The sequence below is a fragment of the Panthera pardus genome, unplaced genomic scaffold, assembly GCF_024362965.1.
Source record: "Panthera pardus isolate Hobbes unplaced genomic scaffold, ASM2436296v1 HiC_scaffold_2, whole genome shotgun sequence".
In the NCBI taxonomy this organism is placed as follows: Eukaryota; Metazoa; Chordata; class Mammalia; order Carnivora; family Felidae; genus Panthera; species Panthera pardus.
Window position 1 is genome coordinate 42,275,544 of NW_026526765.1, and position 23,269 is coordinate 42,298,812.

The window sequence follows — 23,269 nt, forward strand, 5'->3', positions numbered from 1 at the left end:
GGCTGGGTGCCTTTGCCCACCCCTCACCTGTGTGGGAACAGGGGGAGTAACTTCTTCACCTGAGCCCAGAAGGGGACATGTGTGCTGGCTTTGTTTACCTGAGGGCAGGGCTCCACTTTCACTGGGGCTCCGTGGCTGGTACTAATGATCAGGATGCCTGTGAAAGCCAGGAAAGGCAATGGCCCAGCAACTGGGCCCTGGGGGGCTCATATTTCCCCTTCACCTTGGGACTCTCCTCTCCCCAGCTGCTGCAGGCCAGCCAGAAGCTTCACCATTGCCAGGGTATGAGTCACCCTTTTCCCTCTCTCTCTCTCTCTGGAATAATAGAAGGAATACTGGCTTGAGTCAGAAGCAGCCTTGCAAATGGGGACTTGGGCTTAGAAGTGAGGTCATAACATGAGCACTGCAGTGCTAACAGCTAACTCCTCCTTCATCATCCTCAACGACATCTGTCGGAGCATCCTTTAGATGCCGTGCACTCTGCCAAGCATTGTTTTTGCATTGTTGTGTCTTGTCCTCAGGGAGAGTCTACAAAGGGTAGGTGCCATTATATTACCATTTTACAGATGAGGATTTTAGTTTCAGAGAACTGGCTGGCTTGCTGAAGATAATCTACCTACGCTATCTTGGAGTGAGTAGAAGAGCCAGGATCAGAGGCGAGGTTCCCAGACCACGTGACTCCAAGCTCCCGAGGCAGGGAGAGGCAGGGAGAGGCAGGGACGACTTCTGTGCAGTGTGTTTCTAGCACCTCGAGCGAATGAAGGCACATTGCAGAGAGAGAGAGAGAGAGAGAGAGAGAGAGAAGACAACTCATCAGGCCCTCTGCATCTCTAGGCCTCAGTTTCTCAATCTCTGAAGTGGGGATCGTAGTCCCTAACTCCCAGGGGTGAGAGTCAAATAATATAATGTATATAAAATGAGTTGCAGCCTGCAGCTCAGAACACTTCGAATTCTTTTTGAAGCACTTTGGAAGGGCAGGATTAAGTGTAAGCAAACTCCCCTTCATGCAGTCCTTTTTTTATGCAAAAGAGGGAAACATAATTCTTATGTGAGGGTGAAGGAGACCCAGATAAAGTCATTTGGAAGAGAATGAGCAGGCCCATTTGCTATTTCTTCTCCAAGGTACTCCAGTGCCTCGCATGGGTCCTGTGGACTCTCGGTTGATGTAGAATCGATTGGATTGGATTGGATTGCCCTTTCTGTTCCTCTCCCCCTCTTCCGGTCTGGGTCTTGTCTTTTCATGACTATGGGATTCCTGCAGTTGCTAGAATGCACGTCTGATGCCATTCCCTCGCTCACACATTCCCCCCGCCCCCACCCCCCCCACGTGGCTTCCCAGGACTTTTACACTAAAGCCCCAAGTTTAAATATTCAAGGGCCTCCAAGGACTTGAACTTGGAGAGCCAGGCCCCTGACATTATCCTGCTTTGTCTACTTTCCCTTTTGGTATGGGTGTCCCCTCCCTCCTCCCCCAGGGTATGTCATGAATCTTCTTCCTGGAAGTGTAGTCTATCTCCTCTGCCACTGTTTCTCCCATTTCCATACTCATCCTTCCAGATCCAGCTCCAATGCCATTGTTTTGGTGCCACCTTCTCCCTGCTCTCCAGGCACAGCTGCTCATCCCTGGTGTGGCCACTGCACTCACTCATCCTACGTGGGTTGGCCTTGGCCGGTTGCTGGCTGTGAGACCCCTGGTGGGTCCCATAACCTCCTTGCACTCCTGTTCCCTCCCGTATAAAGATAACAATAAATAGTACTTGCCTTATAAAGTTGTGGCAAGAAGTCAATGAAAATCAAATGCAAACGGATTGAAAGCACCTAACGCGATGCGTGCCGTATAATAAGCACCAAATCGTGGGTATGTTTTTTTTCCTAATGTAGGTCACATTAAGTTTACTCATTTAGGAAATCACTCCACCCCACCGTTTAAATGTATTCCTAGCCCACCTGCACTTCAGGCTCCTCCCACCCCCACACCTGTCCTCCAGGGGAAGCCTCTTAAGTCTACCACTCACATGGACGGTGCTACGTACTGTCCCTCTGGTGTCCCTACTGTCCCTCTGCGTGTTTTTGTCCCTACCGCTAGGTTGACAGATCTGGGAGGGCAAGAAATAGTATTTTTATCCTGAGCTAGCTTTCCGGTTACCTGTTACGTAGATGATTTTATTTTTTTTTTTTTTGAGCAGAAGAATGTTTTATGTGATTAGGTGTCAGGTTCTCTGAAGAGAAGTTTGTGTTTTAAACATTTTACTCTGGAAAATGTCCAACACATACAGAAGGGGCCGGCCACGGAATGGTATGGTGAATCCCCATGTTCCCATCAGCCTCATTCTGCCATTTTGGACCCATGGCCATTCTTGTTCATCCATGCACACACCACATCCTGTCGTCCGTGACTGTTTCAGTGTGTATTTGTGAAAAGAGACTTTTGAGTACTATCACATGGTTTCTCCCAGTAACGGTGACGTGGGCTCTGTTGTCCCCATTTTGTAAGTGCACAGGGATTGGGTTAGTCACTTAGGGGCTTGCAGCTCGTGAGGGTCTAGCCTGGGATTTGAACATTGACCCCTGAGCCCCGTCCTGTCCTGCCATGCTTGGGAGGGTCATTGGAGAGCATCCACTCTTTCCCTGCCTTTTCCAGAAGAGGAATACGGAGCGAGGCACAGAAGAAGCCACTTAGCTGGAAGAGGTCCAGGTCCCTGACTCTCAGACCTATTCTTTTCCAGTATCAGGACTTGGGGAGGGGGTGTCTTGGCTCTGGGGGACAGACAGGTGGATAGTCCTCAGAGAGACACTGTTGCCCAGGTGGCTGGGCTTTGTGGTGGCTGTGGGATCCTGGGGTGCATTCCACTGCCACCCCTGGACAGGCTGCATTTGTTGCCTACTCTTACAGTTCCTAAACCCCAAAGGCCCCCCCCCCATGCCCCTAGCAGTTAACCCTGGGTTTCTTCATTAGGTGCTTTCATAACGATTACCCAGTGAGTGAGTCAGGGGGTGGCGATGGGGGGTCAGAAGCCTGGGTTCACAGGGCTGAGGGAGGGTCTGATCTGAAGCATACAGCTGGGCTGGGCACAGGGTCTATAGGCCCCTGATGGCAGCTAGACTCCTGGGCTCCCCACCCTGCCCTTTCTTTCTTTTTAAATTTTCCCCCCCACCCTGACTACTCTTTAGGGCAGAGACAGATTTGCTGCCCAGGAGTAGGGTAGGAGACCAGAGAGACTTTTACAAATGGGAGGGTAAAGTCATTGATTAATTATCCCCAAAGACCTGTCATTACAGCTCCCTCTTTTAGGTAAGAAAACAAACATTTGCCCCGATTACTTGTTTAAGTGGCTGAGAGACCTTGAGCCCTAGGGTTGGGCTCTGATTCTGGGAGCCCTGTGACCTTGGCACAGGCTTCTTTGTGCCTCAGGTGTTTTACCTGGGAAGTGGGACGGATAGTAGCACATAGTTTGGAGGGTTTTAGGACTAGTTGACATGATGCCTGTAAAATGCTTAGGAATATTCAGTGAGTAGGAGCCATTGTTAGTAATAAAACAGACAAATCCAGTGTAGACCCCGCCTTTTGCCGTCCCACTGAGCTCTGGGGCCTTGATCCCATTGAGGCCCTGAGGTTTCTCTTCCAGAGTATTATGTTTTCCTTCCCCCTCTGCTTCCGAGGGAGCTGAAGAGGAATCCCACCCAACCTTAGCAAGGACCGCAATATTGACTTTTAGAAAACTGAATCCAGTTAGATGCTACTTGAAGAGAGAAGAACCAGGTAGTGGTTAAGAGCTCTCGGCTTTGGAGTTTCGCTGCCAAGGGTTTAAAATCAGGGGCCTACCACTTACTAGCTGTGTGACTAGACACTTGAGCAAGTGTCTTAACCTTTCTGGCCCCAGTTGTAGAAGCAAGCTCCTGGATATGGCATTCAAGGCCTCACGTACACTATTGGGGAGAATCGTGGTGTTTTCTTTGGATAGCTACAGCAGAGAATGGATGACGCTCGCAGCATTGCCTGACATAGAGTAAGCACTCAGCAAACAGTTGCCACTAGGATGATGACAATGACAAGGATGTATAAACACACCAGTGGAAAACAGCTTTCGGGGAGCTGGAGTGCCTTACAGACCATCTTACTCAGTGCCCTTACCTCGAAGTGAGGAAACAGGCTGGGAGCTGACCAGGGACTGGCTTCGGGTCACCTAGCAGAGGCAGGACAGGACCCCTAGCTCCTGTCTACATGGGCAGGGCTGGCTCTGGATAGCAGACGCTCGGCTGTCTGGGACCCACTGTCTGGGAACTCAGCCGGGCGAGCCCTGCTTGGCTGAGAGGGATGTTCCCCAGCAGCCCTGCAGCCGTGTTTTCTCCCTTGCTTGCCTGGCAGAACACAGCCATTTAGCAGAGGGAGAGCGAGGAGACGTTAGAAACCAAGCCCTGAGCAGTTGCGGCAGCCGGCCCACGAGTGGCTCCCTGAGGTTGCCATGGCAAACAGCCTTGGCAACGTGGCTGTTGGAGCCTTTATTTCTGGTCTCAGCCTCCTCGCGGGAAGCGTGGTACCCAGGACGCTGGGGAGGAGGGCCCTGTCTTGGCTCCTTGACACCATGGATGACCCGGCCTCCGCACTGCTCGTGATCCCGGAGGCTACAGCAGCCACTGTTCAAAACATCTGCGGGTCCACCCTGCACAGCCTGCAGAAGTGAGCTCCTGGTGATGGCATTCAAGGCCTCAAATGCCTGCCTACCCTTCTATCAATTTGTTCCTCAACTAGTATGAGACTATGCCATGCTGGATCTGGTGCTGCAGAAACAGAACAATATAATAATCTTAACATGGGCCTGGTGTCCGGGGTTCGCAGTCTGGCCTCAGGTTCCTCGGTCAGGTCCTATGCCAAGTTAGTCATGTAAATTATTCACAGTCACATTAATCTCTGAGGAACCCCATGAAGGAGTGCCCATCGGTCTCCCCATTTTACAGTTGAGTAGGCTGAGGCTGACTCCACAGAGTTTGTGGTGTTGGTGCCATTCCTTCCTGTGCCAGGCAGCCGCTAGGACTGCTAGCATGAGGCGTCTGTCTCCTCTCCCCACCTCTGGCTGCATCCTTCAAGGCCCAGCGTGAGTTCCACCGCATCTAATTCTCCCTCTTGCAAGTGGGCCCTTTCTGCTCTGTGATCCCCCCGTCTATTACAGACCTCTCATGTGCCCTGCCCCACTGTGTACTCTACCACCCTGCTGAGCTTATCCCTGCCCTCCAGTCACCCCAAAACAAAACGGGGAAGCTGGCTAAAGGGGAGAGCTTTGACCATCCAGGACTTTGCACTTGGCATGCAGGGAGGAGTCAGCAAAGGTTTTCTGTTGTTGTTGTTTTTCTTTTTAGTAGGCTCCATGCCCAGCGTGGGGCTTGAACACATGACCCTGAGATCAAGAGTCGCATGCTCTACTGACTGAGCCAGCCAGGTGCTCCAGCAAAGGTTTTCATTAATATTGTTATTAATAACAGTAATCGTAGAAACAGCTAACGCTTAATGACCACTTGATTCATGCCAGGTTCTAGGCTGGGACTTTCGGGTGCATTATCTTGTTTAATCCTCAACCATCTGGTGAGTCTGGTGCTATGACAGACCAGAAAGCAGAGGTTGCAAGTTCAGTGGCTTGCCCCTCATCCTTCAGGCAGATAGTGGAGAGGCTGGGACTTGAACCTGGGTCTGCCTGGCTTCAGAGCACTTGGTCTTAACCACCGCAGTGTGGGTAATCTGGCTGAGCACAGAGAAAGGACTCCAGTGTGGGTGATGGGCTACAGGAAGGAGGCATCTGCACTTGGCTTCAGCAAAGGGGGGGGGGTGCTAAGTGGAAGTGAGTGGGATGTGAGAGAGAAGGCCCAGAGTGCAGGGGCCTCAGTGAGACAGGGGTGCTGAGACAGGGGTGCGGAAGGGGAGTTGCTTTGGGGGAGGATTTGTATGAAGAGTAGACATCCATTTATTCAGGGCCCACTGTGTGCAAGGTTTGTCCCCACCCCTGGCTTTCCCTAGAGCCTTGTTAAATGCAAAACTCTGGTCCCAGCTTGTGATAACCTTTGTTTATGTGTTTATTCTTCACTGTTCTCTCCTCTACCCACTCAGGACCGGAGATCCCTAAGGAAAGGGACCTCATCAAGCTGGTTCACCATCAGATCCCCCAGTGCCTTACCAGATGCAGGTACAATGTAGGCCCTCAATAGATGTTTGTTGACTGACTGTCTGAACAAATGCTATTTGAGCTTTCAGGAAATTCACCAACCCATTTGCTTGGCCCCAGAGGCCCCTTCTCTGCTTGGAACTATGTTGGAATGTGTGGGCGAGGGGACTGGGGGAGTTGTACCTGTCTTCACAAGGGGCCTGCTGCCCTTGTCTCCAAGATAGGACTTGCACACAAAGGAATCAAGGACAAACATTTTTTGGAGCCTCCAGAACCCCGCTATCAGAACACATCTGTAGTGGACATGTCTTTGTAGAACATTAAACCACTGCTGGAATCCAGTCTGTTACAGGGCATTGCTCTGGCCCCACTGTGGAGGGGCTCAGGGCTTCAGGAGTCTCTGTGGTTGCAGGGAGGTGTCTGGTCTAATATTTCCACACCTTCCAAAGAAATCAAAACCAGCACCTTCCTTTGGGCCTTCTGGCCATTGCCCGTGTGCTTATTCCGGAGGAATGGGGCAGACTGGCCTCCACTCTGGAGGAAGAAAGGGGGGAAATTCAGGCAGGAAAAGGAGAGAGGGAGCCCTCAGGGTCCAGTGACCACACTCTGTAGCCTGAGACAATTAACTCCACGTGGTGTCAATCTTGCCTTGCACAGAATCCACTCAAGACTCTGTTCTGCATAGTATCACACCCCCCCCGCCCCGCCCTTCCTGCTCAGGACCAACTCACTCTTAGTTTACACACCATTCTTACAAGCCTGGAAGTCCTGTTCACACCTCATGACTTCAGTAGCAGTAAGCCAGTTCAGTTAGTGTGTGTGTGTGCAGGCATGGGACAGGTTGGGGGTGGGGACGCGGTTCTATCAGAGGTAGAAACACGTGGACATGTTTCTGTTTGGTAAGGGGGCAAGGAGGCCTCTCGTTCCGGAATACACCTTACAGAAGTTACAAGGTTAATGGGCCATAGAGACAGAAATTTTCCCAAGGAGAGGTATATTCTGTCCAGTGTTCTCTGTTCGAGGAAGCAAGGAAGAGTGAAAAGTACAATTTGGCATTAACCACCTAAAACAGGAAGTCGATCAAAAGCAGGAAAAGTTCCAAAGTTACCTACAAACTTGCCTTATGTGAACACACGTTATTCCCCAATAATGCCAAGTGAGTAAGGAGTCGGTCCTGCCATAGAAGTTTCTCTGAAAGTTAATGCAGTTAACTTTAACAGTTTAACTGTGAATGTGAGGTATTGGTTTTTGTATTTTTAGGGCTGCACAGGAGTATGTATGTATAGATGCGGTAGGAGTCTGTATGACTGGCCTCAAGAAATTGTGTAGCCCTGGGGCACCTGGCTGGCTCAGTCTCTGGAGCATGCGACTCTTGATCTCGGGGTTGTGAGTTCGCCCACGTTGGGCGTAGAGATTACTTAAAAATAAAACCTAAAAAAAAAAAAAAAAAATGTGTAGCCTCATGATTAATGAGAGCAAACTGTCTGGTTCAGATCTTAGCTGTGTGATCCAAGGAGTTAGACAGCTGCTCTGTGCTCTAGTTACCCAGCTCCCAGATGGGAATACTAATATGTCCTACCTTCCAGGGTTGGTAGAACTAATCAGTGGTTCTCAACCATGAGTGCATATCGGAATCAACTGTGTAATTAAAACAATAATAATTACACGTCTGGGGCTATCCCAGACTCAGTGAATGAGAATCTTTGAGAGCCGGCCCTTAAGCTTCTGTGTTTTTAGAAGGCTCCCTCTCATGGCACCCTGCTTTCGTCTTGAACAATCAGATACTGTTCGTAGAGTATCTGGCATTAACTCTGTCATTCCCTCCCCTCTCTGTCCTTTCTGCCTTAGTCCAGAACACAGGGTAGCACTTAGGATACAAAAGACCCAGAAGCAGATAGAAGCCCCTTCTGTATAAAGCAGGGTAGCTTCCTTATGTGGCATTTCCACTCGATCTTCACATCAATTCTGTGTTGTAGGCAGGGGCGGGGGGATACTATTCCCATTTTACAGATGGGGAAATGGAACCGAGAGAGTGCAGCAGATCAGTTGTCAGCTATTGCCTTCGTCTCTATATCTGTCTTCCTTGATCCTCAGTCGCCTCCTCACTTACGGAGCCACTCGGGAGGGTTGGGGGAAATCAGGATTACTTCAAGAGGTGGGTGGATTGGAAGAGGGGAAAAGGAAGGAGCTTGAGGGAATGCAAGCCATTTACAGATCCTCAGATCAGGGATCGTTGGATTTATCGGGACCCTTACAGATCAAAGGGTGTTTGTTGGTCATGGTCCCAAGCCATATGGTGGTTTAGGGGAAGCAAGGGGATTAGAACCCTGTTCTCCGGATGCCCAGCTCACTGTCCTCCCAGCTGTATGTGCCGCTTCTATGGAGTGGACGGGGTGTGGCTCAAGTGATCACGAAAATAGTCTTCAAGTTAGTGTAGTGAGGCCTTTGCACGTGCTGTTCCCTCTTTCAGAAATGCTCTTCCCAGGCATCATGGTTTGCTGTTCCCTTTCCTCCTCCAGATCTGCTGAGACATGTCCTCATGAAGGCTTTCCCTGACCTTCCTGCTCTGACCCCTTTCTATCCCAGCACCATATTCTCTTTTCTTTAAGGCACATACCATTCCCAAATACGCTCATGTTTCTGAATTTGTACCTCGTTGGTTGCCTGTTGCCCCTGTGGGAATGAAAGGCTCCACAAGGCCTGTATATTGCCTGAGTGGTTTCCACTGTATCCCTAGCACCTAGCCCAGGGCCCAGCACATGATTGGCCTTCACTGAATCTTCCTTCCTTCCTTCCTTCCTTCCTTCCTTCCTTCCTTCCTTCCTTCCTTCTTCTTTAACATTTATTCAGTTTTGAGAGACAGAGACAGAGTGTGAGCAGGGGAGGAGCAAAGAAACAGGGAGACACAGAATCCGAAGCAGGCTCCAGGCTCTGAGCTGTCAGCACAGAGCCCGACACGGGGCTCGAACTCAACTGTGAGATCGTGATCTGAGTCGAAGTCAGATGCTTAACTGACCGAGCCACCCAGGCGCCCCTGAATGTTTCTTGAATGAATGAATGAATGAATGAATGAATTTGCTTTGAGCCCTTAATCTGTACTGGCCACTGGGGTGAGCTCGCTTAATTCTCCTGGCAGCCCCCGGAGATAAAGCCCCATTCTTCAGGTGAGGGACTCGAGGCTCAGAGGGTGAGTGGTGGACTGGGAGGATATGGCTTCTTTACTGACCAGCCCCCCCATCTGGGGCCCAGCAGGCAGGTGTGACCAGGGACCTGTCCCCCAGGAATCATACCCCAGTGTCCCGGGGACCTCACGCCACCTTCTCCCCAGGGTTGGGCAACAGCCCGTCCTTGTTGCATGGGTACGGCCCCGTGTCGTGCTCAGCAGCACCCTGGGCCTTCAACTTCTCCAGCACTTGCTCTTTGTCCTAGTGGCCGAGGATGTGGCCGCCTGCTTTGTACTTTGCAGCCCAGCCACCAGCAGGAAGGTGGCGGTCTCCCACCTCTGGGGGTGGGGGTGGGGTGGTCTGTAAGCTGGACACTGTAGCAGGTGGGCCTAGAGGACAGTGGTGATATTTTGCCCAAGATTCCTCTCCCTTGAGCCACAGTTGGCCCAGATTAGTGGATCAAGTCCTGGGGAGAGCAGGATGGGCTCAAGGATGAAGTGAAAAGCGTGAGGGGGAGGAGGGAGATTTAAATTCCACTCCAGAATGAGGAGAAAGGTCTCCTTTGCTCAGGTGACCTCGCAGTAAGTTTTCAGTGATCCAGTTGTGGGACAGCGAGGGAAGGAGAGCTGTCAGCTGGCTCCAGTGGTAGTCGTTAGCCTGAGGTCTGGATTTCGAGGGCCAGCACAAGGCAGGCTTGGATAGAGGTTAGTTAAGACTAGAGCTTTCGGCCAGAGTCTGAGTCTAGGATCTTTAGCAGCTGAGTGACTTAGAGCGTGTTACTTAGTCTGCCTGGGTCTCAGTTTCCTTACCTGAAATGGGATAATAATCAGTATTTCAGTGGGCGGTTGAAACGAGAAGATAATAATGTTTGAAGAGAGTGCTGTGCCTGGGTGTTGTTATTAGCAATAGTTACAATCAGTGACCGCTTGCTTTGATGACACATTGGTGGAGGAGACTGGAAGACCCCATGAATTACAGACTGTAGGTTAGCATTTGGTGCCTCTTCCTTTTTCTGTCCACGCAGCAGTCACTCCCTGGGTGTGGGAAGCGAGGATTGCAGATTTGCACAAACCCTGCTCCTTGGCCCGGGAAGAACCCATCTGCAGATGGCCATGGAAAGTGGCCGGTGCAGAGGGAGTGTCCAGACAGTCTGTGTAGCAGACGGTGTGTGGAGAGGTGAGCTGGAGCTGGCTGACATGGTGGGGAAGGGCATCGCAGGGAGAGACCAGCCTGTCACAAGGCCCTGTTCGTCCTGTGGCTGGTGAACGAGCCGTGAGTGACTCAGGGGAGACGGGAGCTCCCGCCCCAGGATGGAGGGTTTGCGCTGCTCCCAGGATTCCCGTGAGGGTGAAGGACGTAGAGGATGATCTGAGTATCTGGAAGAGATACAAAGAGGAGCGCTGAGATTTCCAGCCTGGAAAGCTAGCTGGAGGCTGCTCAGGGGAGTGGGGAGGTCTTAGGGAGGGTGACTAGGTTTTTCCCGGGCCTCACAGGCAGGGTGGGTGAGTGTCATCACCCTGTGGTCTGTGCAGGCCCTAGACATGGAGACACAAGGCTGGGGCACAGCTTCTCACCTGCACTCCAGACTGAAGGCCTTTGCCCAATAAAGCAGCAGGCCCCGTCCCCCCACCAGGTCCTTGCTGGACAGGGGAAAGGTTGGTAGCTTTACAGAGTAAATGCAGTGATGATAATGATAGGTGTTGCCGTGGTCTAACTATTGTTATTCCTCTTGCCACCACTGTTACCCTTTTAGCACATTTCTGTGAGATTCTCAGCGCATTCCACATCCATAATTCACGTCCTCAGGAGGATTTTCATTTCCATTTTACAGATGAAGAACCTGAGGCCAGGCGTGTTGAAATGTCTTGCCCAATAAGGTCACTGTTGCGGGAACTTGGTAGGAATGTGAGACTTACGCTCCCCCCCCACCCCTTGCCCCCAAGTGCAAAGTGGACCTGGAGAGGGGCACAAGACCCACCTGGTCAAGATGGGGTAGCCTTGGAAAGGGCCTCTCAGTCATTCCTGTCACTGCCTTGTCTTAGACTGAGTTCCCAGGATCATTTCGAATTCTCCTTGGAGCAGTGATCCCCAGTCTTCTTGAGGTTGCGACATCCTTCCATTGTGTGATTTTGCAAGAATTGCAACTCCCCCTGAAAAGTGTAATTTCCATTGATCCCTCTGAGTTAGAGTTAGGGAAGAGAGTTGTTTAGAGAAGTTTGTAGCTGCGCTGAGGACCGAGTCCCATGGTGGTGGCAGCATTATCCTTGGGAGCCTGGGAAGAAGATCTGGGTTCCGGTCCTGCCTGTCCCTTGTCCCTCTTTGCTGTGTGATCTTGGACAAGTCTGGCCTTCTCTCTGGGCTCTGGCTTTCCCCAACTCTCTCATCTCTGCCATTGGTGACTCATTATTATTCCACTGTGGGGGCTGTCTGCTTGGGGCGGAACCGCCAGGTGCTGGAGGGAAAGGGAGGTAAGTTACTGGAGCTGGAGGGAGCCAGATAACTCTCACATCTCAGTTGGGCGACATCATTTCCCTCCATCCAGTGAGCAAAGCCCGTCGCAGGTTCTTACTTTCCAGGTTGTGTCCCCTTTCCCGGTGACAGGTGCTGACTTCTCTTTGAACTCCAAGTTGGAAGAAATTTGTCGTGGGATCATGTGCCTGCAGTGAGTGGGTTTGGAAGGAGGAGAAGGCAGAGGAGGAACTCTAGGCAAGAGAATCCCTGATTTCCAACCTCCCCGGTGAATCACGGAACATTGGGATAAGTCACTCATGGGGGTGGAAAGATTGGGCGCAATTTAGGAACTTCGGGCCAGGTTTTTTTTTTTTTTTTTAAAGGAGCAAATTATTCAAAATCCTCTGCGGATTATACCTAAAATTGATTTCTTCCTTTTTTTTCTACAGTGCTGTGTTATCCATCTTGAATCATTTTGTAATCTTTAAGACTGTCTTTCAGCCCTCGCTGTTTCAGCGAAGAAATACTTCAGTAGGGGAGGGAAGGTGTCAGTGAGCTCTGAGATACTGTGGGAGTCTGCAGACTCGGCCGTGGGTGCTCTCTGAGGCTCAGATGGCCATCCTCGGGGCCCTGGTGCCTTTCACGCAGAGCTCCTGCCGGGTGCAACCACGAGGTCTGCAATTATTTAAGGAAAGCTCACATCAAGTGGAAAAAGAGTGACCACACTTACCATACCATGTGGCCAATAGGCAATTCAACACCGGAGCTACCCAACCCCCTCGGGCCCTTGCCAGCTGCTGGATTTTGCAGCCGCATGGATTAGGCGACTACGCCTGACAAGCAGGTCCATGTGTACGTGGTGGGTGCCCGCGCAGGCAGCCTGGCCCCGCTTCAGCCTGGGAGATGGGATCTGCCTGCATCCAGGGGAAGTCTGTTCTGAGCCTCACGGAGCGAGTTAATTTCAAAGCAGTTCTTTCGGGTAATAGAGGAAGCTAAAAATGATGAGATTTTTAAAACAACGGTTTTACATTACTATAACTCAGATGTTTGTTTAATTGCTCTATAATTTGCCATTAACCCCAGAATGTTTTCGAGAGATGACTTACTGCCTTGAATTCTTTCTTTCATTTTAGATTTTAGTTGTTGGTTCCACATATGCAATATATATACTTAGGTATTTAAAATGAACATGAATTAATTTTTTTTTTTTTTTACTAGAAAGTGTTTTTAAATAGTAGTTTAAATATTTTTTAAATAGTTTAAATATTTAAACTATTAAATAGTTTAAATAGTTTTTAAATAGTAGTTTAAAAATTTCCAATGTTTGGAACTAATAAGTCAAAAAAAGTGAGGTTACCCCCCCCCCACACACCCACCCATCCTATATAGTCTCTTACCCTTAAGAACCAACCATTCTTGGGGCATCTGAGTGGCTCAGTCGGTTGAGCGTCCGACTCTTGATTTCGGCTCAGGTCACGATCTCACACTTTCTGGGTTCGGGCCCCACATAGGGCTCCGTGCTGACAGCACAGAACCTGCTTGGGATTCTCTCTCTCTGCTCCTCCCTTGCTCTCACCCTCTGTCTTTCAAAATAAATAAACATTAAAAAAAAAAAAAAAAGAAACAACCATTCTTTAACAGTTTGGGATGTTTCAGTGCCTTTCAACGAAGTAGCAGATTATCCATTTTGTTTTTTTATATAAATATATTTGCTTGTTAGGAATAAGTGGCAGATATTAATTTATTGAAATTTGAGAGAATACAAATGGGCCAAACAAAAAACAGAAAATAATCCAGCACCCAGAAATAACCAGTCAAAAGCAGTGCTTTTTTTTTTTTTTTCTTTAAAATAACACTGTAGGTCCCACCTCCAGCCAAAAGTTGCCCTGCTTGGGCACACTTTCCCTGCCTCCCCGCTGGCATTTGTGAGCTGATTTCTGCCCGTGACCTTGACAGGGAGAGAACCTCAGCTCCAGTCCTGGTGTAACCTGTCACTCACCATGTGACCTCTTTCAGCCTTTCATAAATGGGAATAGTCCCTGCTCTGCTGTGAAAACGCACATATCGTGGGTTTCAAAGCTAATTGCAAATTGTAGGGTCATAAACAGATACAAGGCCCCCACAGCAGCTGCTAGTGTTTTCACTCAGGCAGTACCACGTTTGGACAATATCTGACCACCTCCAAGTATTTCACATGACCGTGGGCCATTGTACTTCAGGCTTTGACCACTCCTGAAGTTTGGCTCTTAGTCCACACAATGTATGTCGTATCTATCTAAGTGTATGTTTCTTTTTTATATTTTTATATTGTTAAAATTTTTTATTTTATTATTAAAAAAAAGGTTTTTTTCATGTTTATTTTTGAGAGCGAGAGAGCAAGCGAGAGAGAGAGCACGAGCCGGGGAGGGGCAGAGAGAGAGGGAGACACAGAATCTGAAGCAGGCTCCGGGCTCTGAGCTGTCAGCACAGAGCCCGACGCGGGGCTCGAACTCACAAGTCGGAGCCGAAGTCGGACGCTCAACTACTGAGCCACCCAGGCGCCCCCCCCACCACCAACTTCCAACATGTTCTTCCAGAGATAAACCAGGCAGTGGACATCTTGTGTCATTTTGTACGTGTGTGGCAGAGGTGTAGGAAAAATACCTTCCAGAGCAGTTGTCCAGTGAAAGGGTGTATGCGTTTACAGTGTTGATGGCGACTGCCACAGTCCCTTTGATGACATTTGATCAGTTTTACATTTCCACAGAAATGCACGAGAACCGCTTGCTTCCTCAACACCTTCACCAACACGGCGTGGTATTAAATTTTTTTGATCTCTGTTACTCTGGTGTTTCTTTGGAGTTTTAATTTGCAGACTTTCCTTCCTGGTTAAGGGTTGCTTGTGTTTCGTCTCCAAAGAACTGCCTATTGTGTTGTTAATTCTTTTCTTACTGATTTTTTCGGGGGTATGCTTGTTTTTCCTTACTTTCCCTTCCAATACCCTGGCGTCTTCTGGGGCCCCAACCTTCCTCCAGCAGGCAGCCCAGTTGGAGGAAAAAGCCTACTGGACTAGGTAGGGCCGGGATCCAGATCCTAGTCCTGTTACCTACCCGCTGTGTGACCTTGGCTGAGTCACCTAAACTGAGTCACTGTTTCCCACTCTGTAAGTCAGGATGTTCGTTCCACAGGTGGGTTATTGGATGGGTGAGATCATCAATGTAAAAGTGTTTTATAAACTGTGGAAAGCTGTAAAAACATAATACTGCATTAATATTTACTAAGGTTCAAGGGAGCGATAGAGTTGGGATTCCTAGAGCTCCAGAGGCTCGTCACCTGGTTAAACATGTGGGGAAACTGAGGCCCAGAGAGAATGAACCTGCCAGAGTCCTAAGTCAGAGACAGGCCTGACTAGGAGTGGGGTCCTGAGTTGTCTCGCTGTAGCAGGAGCCATGGGCAACGTGTCGTTTCTTCGAGAGCATTCTGATTTTTATAGTAAATTATCCCAGCTTCCGTGACAGCTTCTCCCTTCCATGGGAGTGCAGTGTGGCTGAACCCCAGGAGGCTGTACTTCAGAACTGAGAAATCTCTAGATCGGACCCCACTTCTGCCAGCTGTTAGCTGCAGCCTCTGCACCAGGTGATGTTACCCTTTTGGGCCGTAGTTACCTTCTCTGTGGAGGGCAGAGGGCTGCTGGAAGGGATTACTGCGACCACAGTGGTAGCGCCCTGCCCGTCTGGCACATGATGGGACTTGGTAAATGGTGTCATTATCGTTGTTTGGCTTTGCAGGAGGCGTGGCGGCCGGGTAAGCAGGGAGCCGGGCTCTGGCGCCTGACACCCTGGGGTCAAGGCCTTGTTCTGCCCTGCCTTGTTGGTAGGACCTCTTACTTCACATCTCTGAGGTCATCATGGGAGTCCTAGCCACAAAGCTTTGTGATTTGGAGAATCGGTGGACTTTGAATACCAAGTACTTACCACGTAGGAGGCATTTGTAAAAAACAAGTTATGAAAAAAAACACAACTTACTCAAGTGCCTGTATGTGCCAGTGCTAGCCCAGATGTTGGGGGTATAGCAGAAAAGAAGCAGGGTCCTGGCCTGGGGGAGTTTATGTCCTAGATTCTTGCTTATGCTCATTGTTGTTCTTGGTCATAGTAACAGCTGCACAGTCTGGTCACTGTCACTAGATTCTGCCTGGCCTCTATCTAGAAGCTCTAGGACACACAACTCCGAGGGGACCTGGGGGTTTTCCCTGCCCCTATAGACTCTGCACATGACTTACTTCCTGTGAGATGCTCCTTTTCCATAACCTTAGGGAACTTGACTCAGTCTGCCACCCTCGTTCCCCCCTACAAGGACTGAGCGGCTGTAGCCTTGTGGTCCAGTGGCTTGTTTGATATCCCACCAAGACTGGACCTGGCTTCCTGACCCCTCAGCCTGGGTCTTATTGCTTCATTCATTGTTTGGCCGTGGGATGTTTCCCTCTCATCCAACCTATGTTTAAGTTCATTTCTTGTGTGCTTGGGCCTGGGGACACAGCTACGAGCCCAGTCCTGCCCACAGGGAGCTGGGCACAGGGCGGCAGAAAACAAGGTGACTTCAGCTGAGGATAAGCCCTGAGAAGAGAATCCGTAAGACAAGGACATGTGATGGGGGGTCCGTGAGCTCCATGAGAAAGGGTGGTCTGGAAGCCCCTGTGGGATGACAGAGAAATCATAAAGAAAGCAGGTTTCTGGAAAAAAGGTGTTGTAGGCAGTTAGGGGCAGCAAGGGCAAAGGTCTTGTGTGGCAGGGTTTGTCGCTCACAGAACACTCGTCTGACTCTGTGGACAGGATCCGGGGAGGGGGGGGGGCAGGGGTCGTCTATATCAAGAGATCTGGCATATATGAGCATCTTTTCAGAGCAGATGATGAGCTCATTTTAAATCAGAGCTGGCCTCGCCTGAGGGGATCGCTGTGTCCGGCTGGGGGAGGTGAGTGAGTAAATGCATTTTAGGCTGTCGCTGGAGCTTCCGCACTAGTTTGGAATGAGTAGGGTCCACAAGGCCTTCGGAAGTGGCAGAATGGAGGCCTTCCTGGATTCAGAGCAGCTCTGGCAGTGCCCTCCTAACAGATGAGGGCTCCCTCGCCGGCTCGCCACCTAATGGTGTCAGCGCCCACAGCCACCATCGGCAAAGTCAATTTCCACTCCTGGATCTGCGATTTAACGCCCGGCTGCGCAGGGAGTTGCAGAGAACTGAGGTCAGGGAGCTAATTGGGTTGCTTCATAAGAGGGAGGTTCTTAGAATTGGAATATCTGGGCCCAGGGCAGGGTCACGATGCAGAGAAACCAGCAAGGCTTTTCTGGGGGCTGGGCTGGCTGGAGCCACTGGTAACAGAGCTGAAGTGACAGGGAATAATGTGGAGGCCCTGGACTCCCAGGGACACCACTGATCTGGGAGGGAGTCCTGGTGCCCCGGGGGTTTATGTTCTAAAAAAAGGCCAGGTGGGCAGCTTGGGGTATTTTCTGCCCTGGATTAATCTCTTCGTAGCAATAGCCTGGGTGGTAGGGACCTCTTCTTCTTGCCCCCTTATACCAGGACCCTCATCCCTCCATCCCATGCGTGTACTGTCTGTGGTCATCGGCAGCCACTGTTGGCCCTGTGAGGGTAGAGCTCGTGGTAAGGCTGAAGGTCACTCGGCCAACTCCTGTATCTCTGCAGGGTGGACTCTGTCTGGCCAGATAATTCGCCCCTTATTCTAGGTCAGAATTCACTTACTCATCCGTTCATTCATCCATTCGTTCATTCACCTATTCAGTCATATATTTATTCATTTGTTCATTATGGAGCCATAGTCCCTGTTCTGCATTGGGTACTAGGAGCACAGACTCAACAGGACAGTCTGTCCCCGTTGTCTTAGAGCTTAGAGTCTGCGGGGATGAGAAGGAAACAGACCTGTGCATTGCGTACATCATCACCGTTATGATTCTACTTGTCACTGAAGCTGCATGTCAGTTACCGTTGTGAAATACACCTCAAAACACAAGTAGCGGGACCTGCTTGAGGGATCTGATCCATGTGAGATCTCCTGTGTGGTCACGTGCCAGGCCCGGTGCTGCCTTTTGGGAGCAGGGGTCCTATCTGGGAGCTTACTGCCATGGGATTCAAAGCTGACCTCAGGCCTATTCTGCCCATGTATGTTCTTGCACCTTTTCTTTCCAGGTTCAATGGCATTTTGTGTTTCTACTGTGAACTTATATCCTGCTTTTAAAAAAATTCAACAGATATTTAAGAACTATACAGTTTTTGCATTTTACTTCCAATTTTTACTTTATTTTTTTATTTAAAAAAAAATTTTTTTTTTTAACTCTTATTTATTTTTGAGACAGAGAGAGACAGAGCATGAATGGGGGAGGGTCAGAGAGAGGGAGACACAGAATCTGAAACAGGCTCCAAGCTCTGAGCTGTCAGCACAGAGCCCGACGCGGGGCTTGAACCCACGGACCGTGAGATCATGACCTGAGCCAAAGTCGGCCGCTTAACCGACTGAGCCACCCAGGTGCCCCTCCAATTTTTACTTTAAAGCAGATGTAATTAATTAAAGAACGGGCCATTAATTTTACACATTCACAATTCTTTTGGTTCATGTAGGGGGTAACTGCTTTGTTTTTTATTTTTGTTCTAAGTTTTTAAAAATTTTTTTAAAGTGTATTTATTTTGAGAGAGAGTGTGCACAAGTTGGGGAGGAGCGGAGAGACTGAATCCGAAGTAGGCTCCGCACTGTAAGCACAGAGCCCGATGTGGGGCTCGAACCCACAAACTGTGAGACTATGACCTGAGCCAAAGTCGGATGCTTAACTGACTGAGCCACCCAGACGCCTCTCCTGTTTTGTTTTTTAAGTGTAACACAAAAGTTTGTGTAAGATTTTTTATTATGAACGAATTACATCTTTATTGAAGAAAATTTGAAGATTGAAAATTGAAGAAATGGACACACGCCTCAAAAGGAAATAGAAACCACACCTAATTTCACTCTCTAGAAGTGACCACCATGAACATGCCTTTTTTTCTTTCTTCCCCTGTACGTTTTTCCTTTAAAAAAAAAAATCAGATCTTATTGTCCGTGACTTTTTCATGGCGTTATATTGGCTAATATATTTTTATTAAGGACTTATTAATCTTTATTAAGGTTTATAGAAGGCGTTTTCCATGGCCTTAAGTTTTTTAACTGACTGTTTTGGTGCCGGCAGGTAATGTTTCTCATGGAGGTAATGTGGCTTGAGATTCTGTTTTGTGGTTTCTTCTGTCTTAGCCGGTTCGGTTTTACTCACAACCTCAGGAGACTCACTGAGTCCCGCTTGCCTTTTTCTTTCTTTGTAAAAGGGAGAAACAACTGTCTCTCCCTGCTGGAGTGCGGGTCCTGGTGCCTGGAGTATGCCACAGCTGCCACTGGGGAAGCAGGTGAGGAGGGAGGAGGGCTTGGTGGCCAGGACAGTGAAAGTCACCGGCCTTAGGCGGCTGCTGAGCAGAGTTGAACGTGAGCAGCATGGAAAAGGAAGTCCAGCGTAAGGATGGAACTCCTGTACCTCCCCTTGTCCTCACAAACTGGAGGAAGTGCATTTGGTTAGGAATAACCCACATCCTCCACCAGGCATGCTTCCAGCAGCAGTGTGGGACGGCGGCTAGGCTGCTCCTTGCGAATTGGTGAAGGGCCTGGCCTCCGAGAGCCTCCCCCAAACCCAGGGCCACCCACCCCTGCCCTGCATACTGAGGCTCAGAGACACTTAGCCATCTCAGTCAGACAGTATGTTAGTGGCAGAGCTGGGACTTGAACCCAGGGCTTTTCCTACCACGTCGTCCATTTGAGACTCCTTCGCCCAGGGGGATGACACCCCTCCGACCTGCAAGGAGCTGTGGTGGGGACAAAGAAGGGGTGCGGTCCTTGCTGAGCTGATGCATATGCGTCATGCAGGAGACACTGCGGTGGTCAAGGACCCAGTAGGGATGTCCACTGGTCGATTCCTTCAGCATATGGCACGCCAGGCCCTGTGCTCAGCTCCATGCCCAGAGCTGTGAGCAAGCAGACCACACTGACCAGCAAAGAGTAAACTGTCGGCGGGTGGAGGCTAATGAGCCCCGTGAGGGAAAGACCACTGTATAGATGGCAGAAGGTTCTGGGCTGCAGTCCCTGAGAAGAATTGCTGGAGGTGGAGCTTGAGCTTGGGGCACCCCAACAGCAGTGCCCTAGCAGCAAGGGTAGGACTTTGGCATTGAATGGTAACCAGTGGTAGCTGGGTCTGAAGATTCTGCCGATTAACATGCTGTGTGACCTTAGGCAAATTGCTTGGCTTTTCTGAGCCTCCTACCCTGTTTTCAAAAAGGCGCAAGAATGAAATGATAAGTGGACCCAATGTGTCTGCAGCAGCCTGTGGTCATCGTCACCGGCTTTGTTGCCATTGTCCCTCACGGCAGTGGCAGCAGCTGTGTGGAATCTGGGACACGCTTGGGACCCACACGGCTTGTACACTGTGTTGTGAAATGTAAGTGGAGCCCCGATACTATGCAGACGGGATAGATAGTGCCCTGCTAATGATCTCATGTACCTGCCACACAAATAAGAGAGGGACTGAGGCCTGCTCTGCCCGACTGCCCCTTGAGATGAGGAGGAGTGGAGTCATTTCTGGAATTTGCCCTGAGGTCTAACAGGATTCCATTTGACCTGGTCCCACAGTGCACACTGAGCATTCCAGGAGAGCCTGACCATCCTTGAAGTAAAGGTGAAAGGAAAGGCTCATGCCCTGAACTGGGGGGCGGGTAGGGAGAAGCAGGAAAGCTTCTGGAGTTGAGCATGCTTCCTGCTGCTCTAGTTATTAAAGCAGCACGGGGCGTCTGCGTGAATTAGTTCAGGGACTGAAGCTGGCTGTGCGTCCGGCCCCTCCTCACACTCCACGGCACCGTTCTGGTCTTGTGGGCCTGGGTGGGACTGCCTGGGGCCCAATCCTGCTTCCGTGGCTCATGAACTTGACAGGCTGCGCGTCCCCACTGTCCTGTCTCCTCATCCACCACCCTCATCAGGGCACTGTGAGGGCCAGAGATACTCTGTGCTTCGAGAATAGAGCACAGCGCCTGCCCCGATGAGTGCTTGTTTTTGCTCTCACAACTTGGATTTCTGCCTCCTCTACCCTGCGGTTCCCTCCTTAGCTCAGCCTGCCCCCCACCCTGTTGTCTGGCTAGACCCTCGTCCTCCTGTGAAGTTCCTGTGAGGACTTATGTGAGGGGGCGGGTGCAAACAGCAGGGGCAGTGACAAGCAGGGGGCAGTGGGATGACTTAGGTCAGGAGACCCCAGTGGTGGCCTGTGCATGCCTCCCTTCTGATCCTGGCCGGACTCACCCACGGAGGCCTCTCTCTAGCCGTCTCCCCTGCCTTCCCAGGCCCCAGTCTTCGCTTTTGTCCTGAGGAAGAATCCAAGGCTCTCAGGAATGGAAGAGATTTTTTTTTTTTTTAAATGTTTATTTATTTTTGAGAGAGAGAGAGAGAGAGTGCATGCACAGGGCATGGAGAGAGGGAGACAGAGAATGTGAAGCAGGCTCTGGGATGACGGCAGCGAGCCCGTTGTGGGGATTGAACTCACGAACTATGAGATCATGACCTGAGCTGAAGTTGGATGCTTAACCGGCTGGGCCGCCCAGGCGACCCAAGGAATGGAAGAGATTTTAGAGGACGTCTTATCCAACATCCTTCCAGGCAGGGCTTGGACGTTTTAGCGGCTGCGTGGGTGCTGAGCCGAATCTGTTTCTTTTGTCCTCTGGCTCCCTGTGGACTCTCCCCCAAGCGTCCTGTGTCCCTCCCGATCCTCCCTCTGGTCCTCCCTCTCCCTTTCCCTGGCCTTGCAGCCTCCCTCCCTCTGGCCCTTTGCCCTGGTCCTGCCATTCCTGTTCTGGGTTCCCGGGGGAGCCACCATGGGGTTGAGAGCTCGCTGTGGCCCCGGGGTCCTGGGGTGACTCTTGAAGTTTACCTTCTTTCTCCTATTAAAAATAACTCCCTTTGGCTCTTAAGTTGAGTAGAAGGCATCGAACCCTCGATGTGATTCTCTTTCTTTTCTTGTTGCAGGAGATGTTGGTCATGAAGGTTGGGGTTCAGGGAGAGATGAGGGGGCTTTAAGTCTCTCACTGAGGCCAGTTGCGCCCTGGGTCCCAAATGCGAGGATTCCGAGGAGGTGAGTGAGAGCTGGAAGGCTTTCAGAGACCATCTACTCCTGGGGCTTTGACCAGTTTTTGGCCAGAGCCCCCTTCATTCTTTACATAAGAAAGTCAAAACACGAAAAGGTTTGCATGTGGTTCCATGGACACTGAATGCCACATACGGGCCTGAAATAAGAATTTATTTGCGTCTTTCCACCCTCATTGTACAGACAGGGACCCTGAAGTGCAGAGAAGCACCCCCATACTTCCACTTATTGGTAGGCAGGAGGAGGGGGCTGGGGTAGCAGGTGGCACTGAGACCAGGAGAGTGGGGACCGTGAGTGGAGTGCTGGGGGGCTCGGCCAGAGGCAGGGCTGTGAGGCTTGTGCACATAGAGAAGCAGGGTTGGGGGGAGACGAGCGAAGGGGGAGGACCCTGAGGGATGGGGGTAGGGGAGACTGGGTCAAACATGGAGGCTGTGGTGGGCTGGTGGATGCTGGCTAAAGGTAGGGAACCTGTGACTTCGTGGTGGGATCAAGACTGGCCCCAGTACAAGGATGACGTGATCCTTGGCCGGTGAAGGTGCCAGACCCAGGGAGACCAGGCGTTGGGTTGGAAAGACCTCAGATGCTACTGTTCAGAATTTTCCAGGGGAGGAACCCAGGCCAGCAAGAGCGGGAGGCTGGGATAAGGTCAGTGCCTGTGAATGAGTGAACTCAGGAGTCTCCCAAGTGTGGTCTGCTTGGTGAATTGGGGGGGGGGGGGGGCATGAATCAAGTTATTTCATTTAAAAAAACAATTTTTTTCATGTTTATTTTTGAGAGAGAGGGGGGTGGGGAGGGGCAGAGAGAGTGGGACAGAGGATCCAAAGCAGGCTTCCCGCTGACAGCAGAGAGCCCGACGTGGGGCTTGAACCCACGAACCGTGGGATCATGACCTGAGCCGAAATCGGATGCTTAACCGACTGAGCCACCCAGGCACTCTGAAGTTACTTCATTTTAATAGCTAAGTACTTAAGTGCACATTTGAGAAAATACAGCTAGTATGTATACCTAAGGATAACTCTAAGGAGAAAATGAACAGATTGAAAGACAGATACTGGGTAAGAAATAGTAGAGAGGCACAAAGATAAGGTGAAACTAAGGCGGCCGGCATGGGAACATGACGCTCTAGGCCCCACTGCACTAATGACTGACAGATTTGACCCAGGCTGAGCCCTGAGCCCTGAGGATGGGCTCCCCTCGGGACAGAGGCTAGAATGTAAGCACTCATGCCCCCTCCTCCCCTTCTGGGTGGGGTGCTTCCCAAGAATGGTGCAGAGAAGGAGGGACCAGGGAGGTTGAAGCTGTTTAGGGGCTTTTCTC

General features: G+C 50.5%; 1 protein-coding gene across 2 annotated transcripts in view; it reads left to right on the plus strand.

Annotated features, from left to right (window-relative positions):
- PPARGC1B (PPARG coactivator 1 beta) overlaps positions 1 to 23,269 on the plus strand; it is a 111,584-nt gene that overhangs the window by 4,828 nt on the left and 83,487 nt on the right. The gene's annotated exons all lie outside the window — the stretch shown is intronic.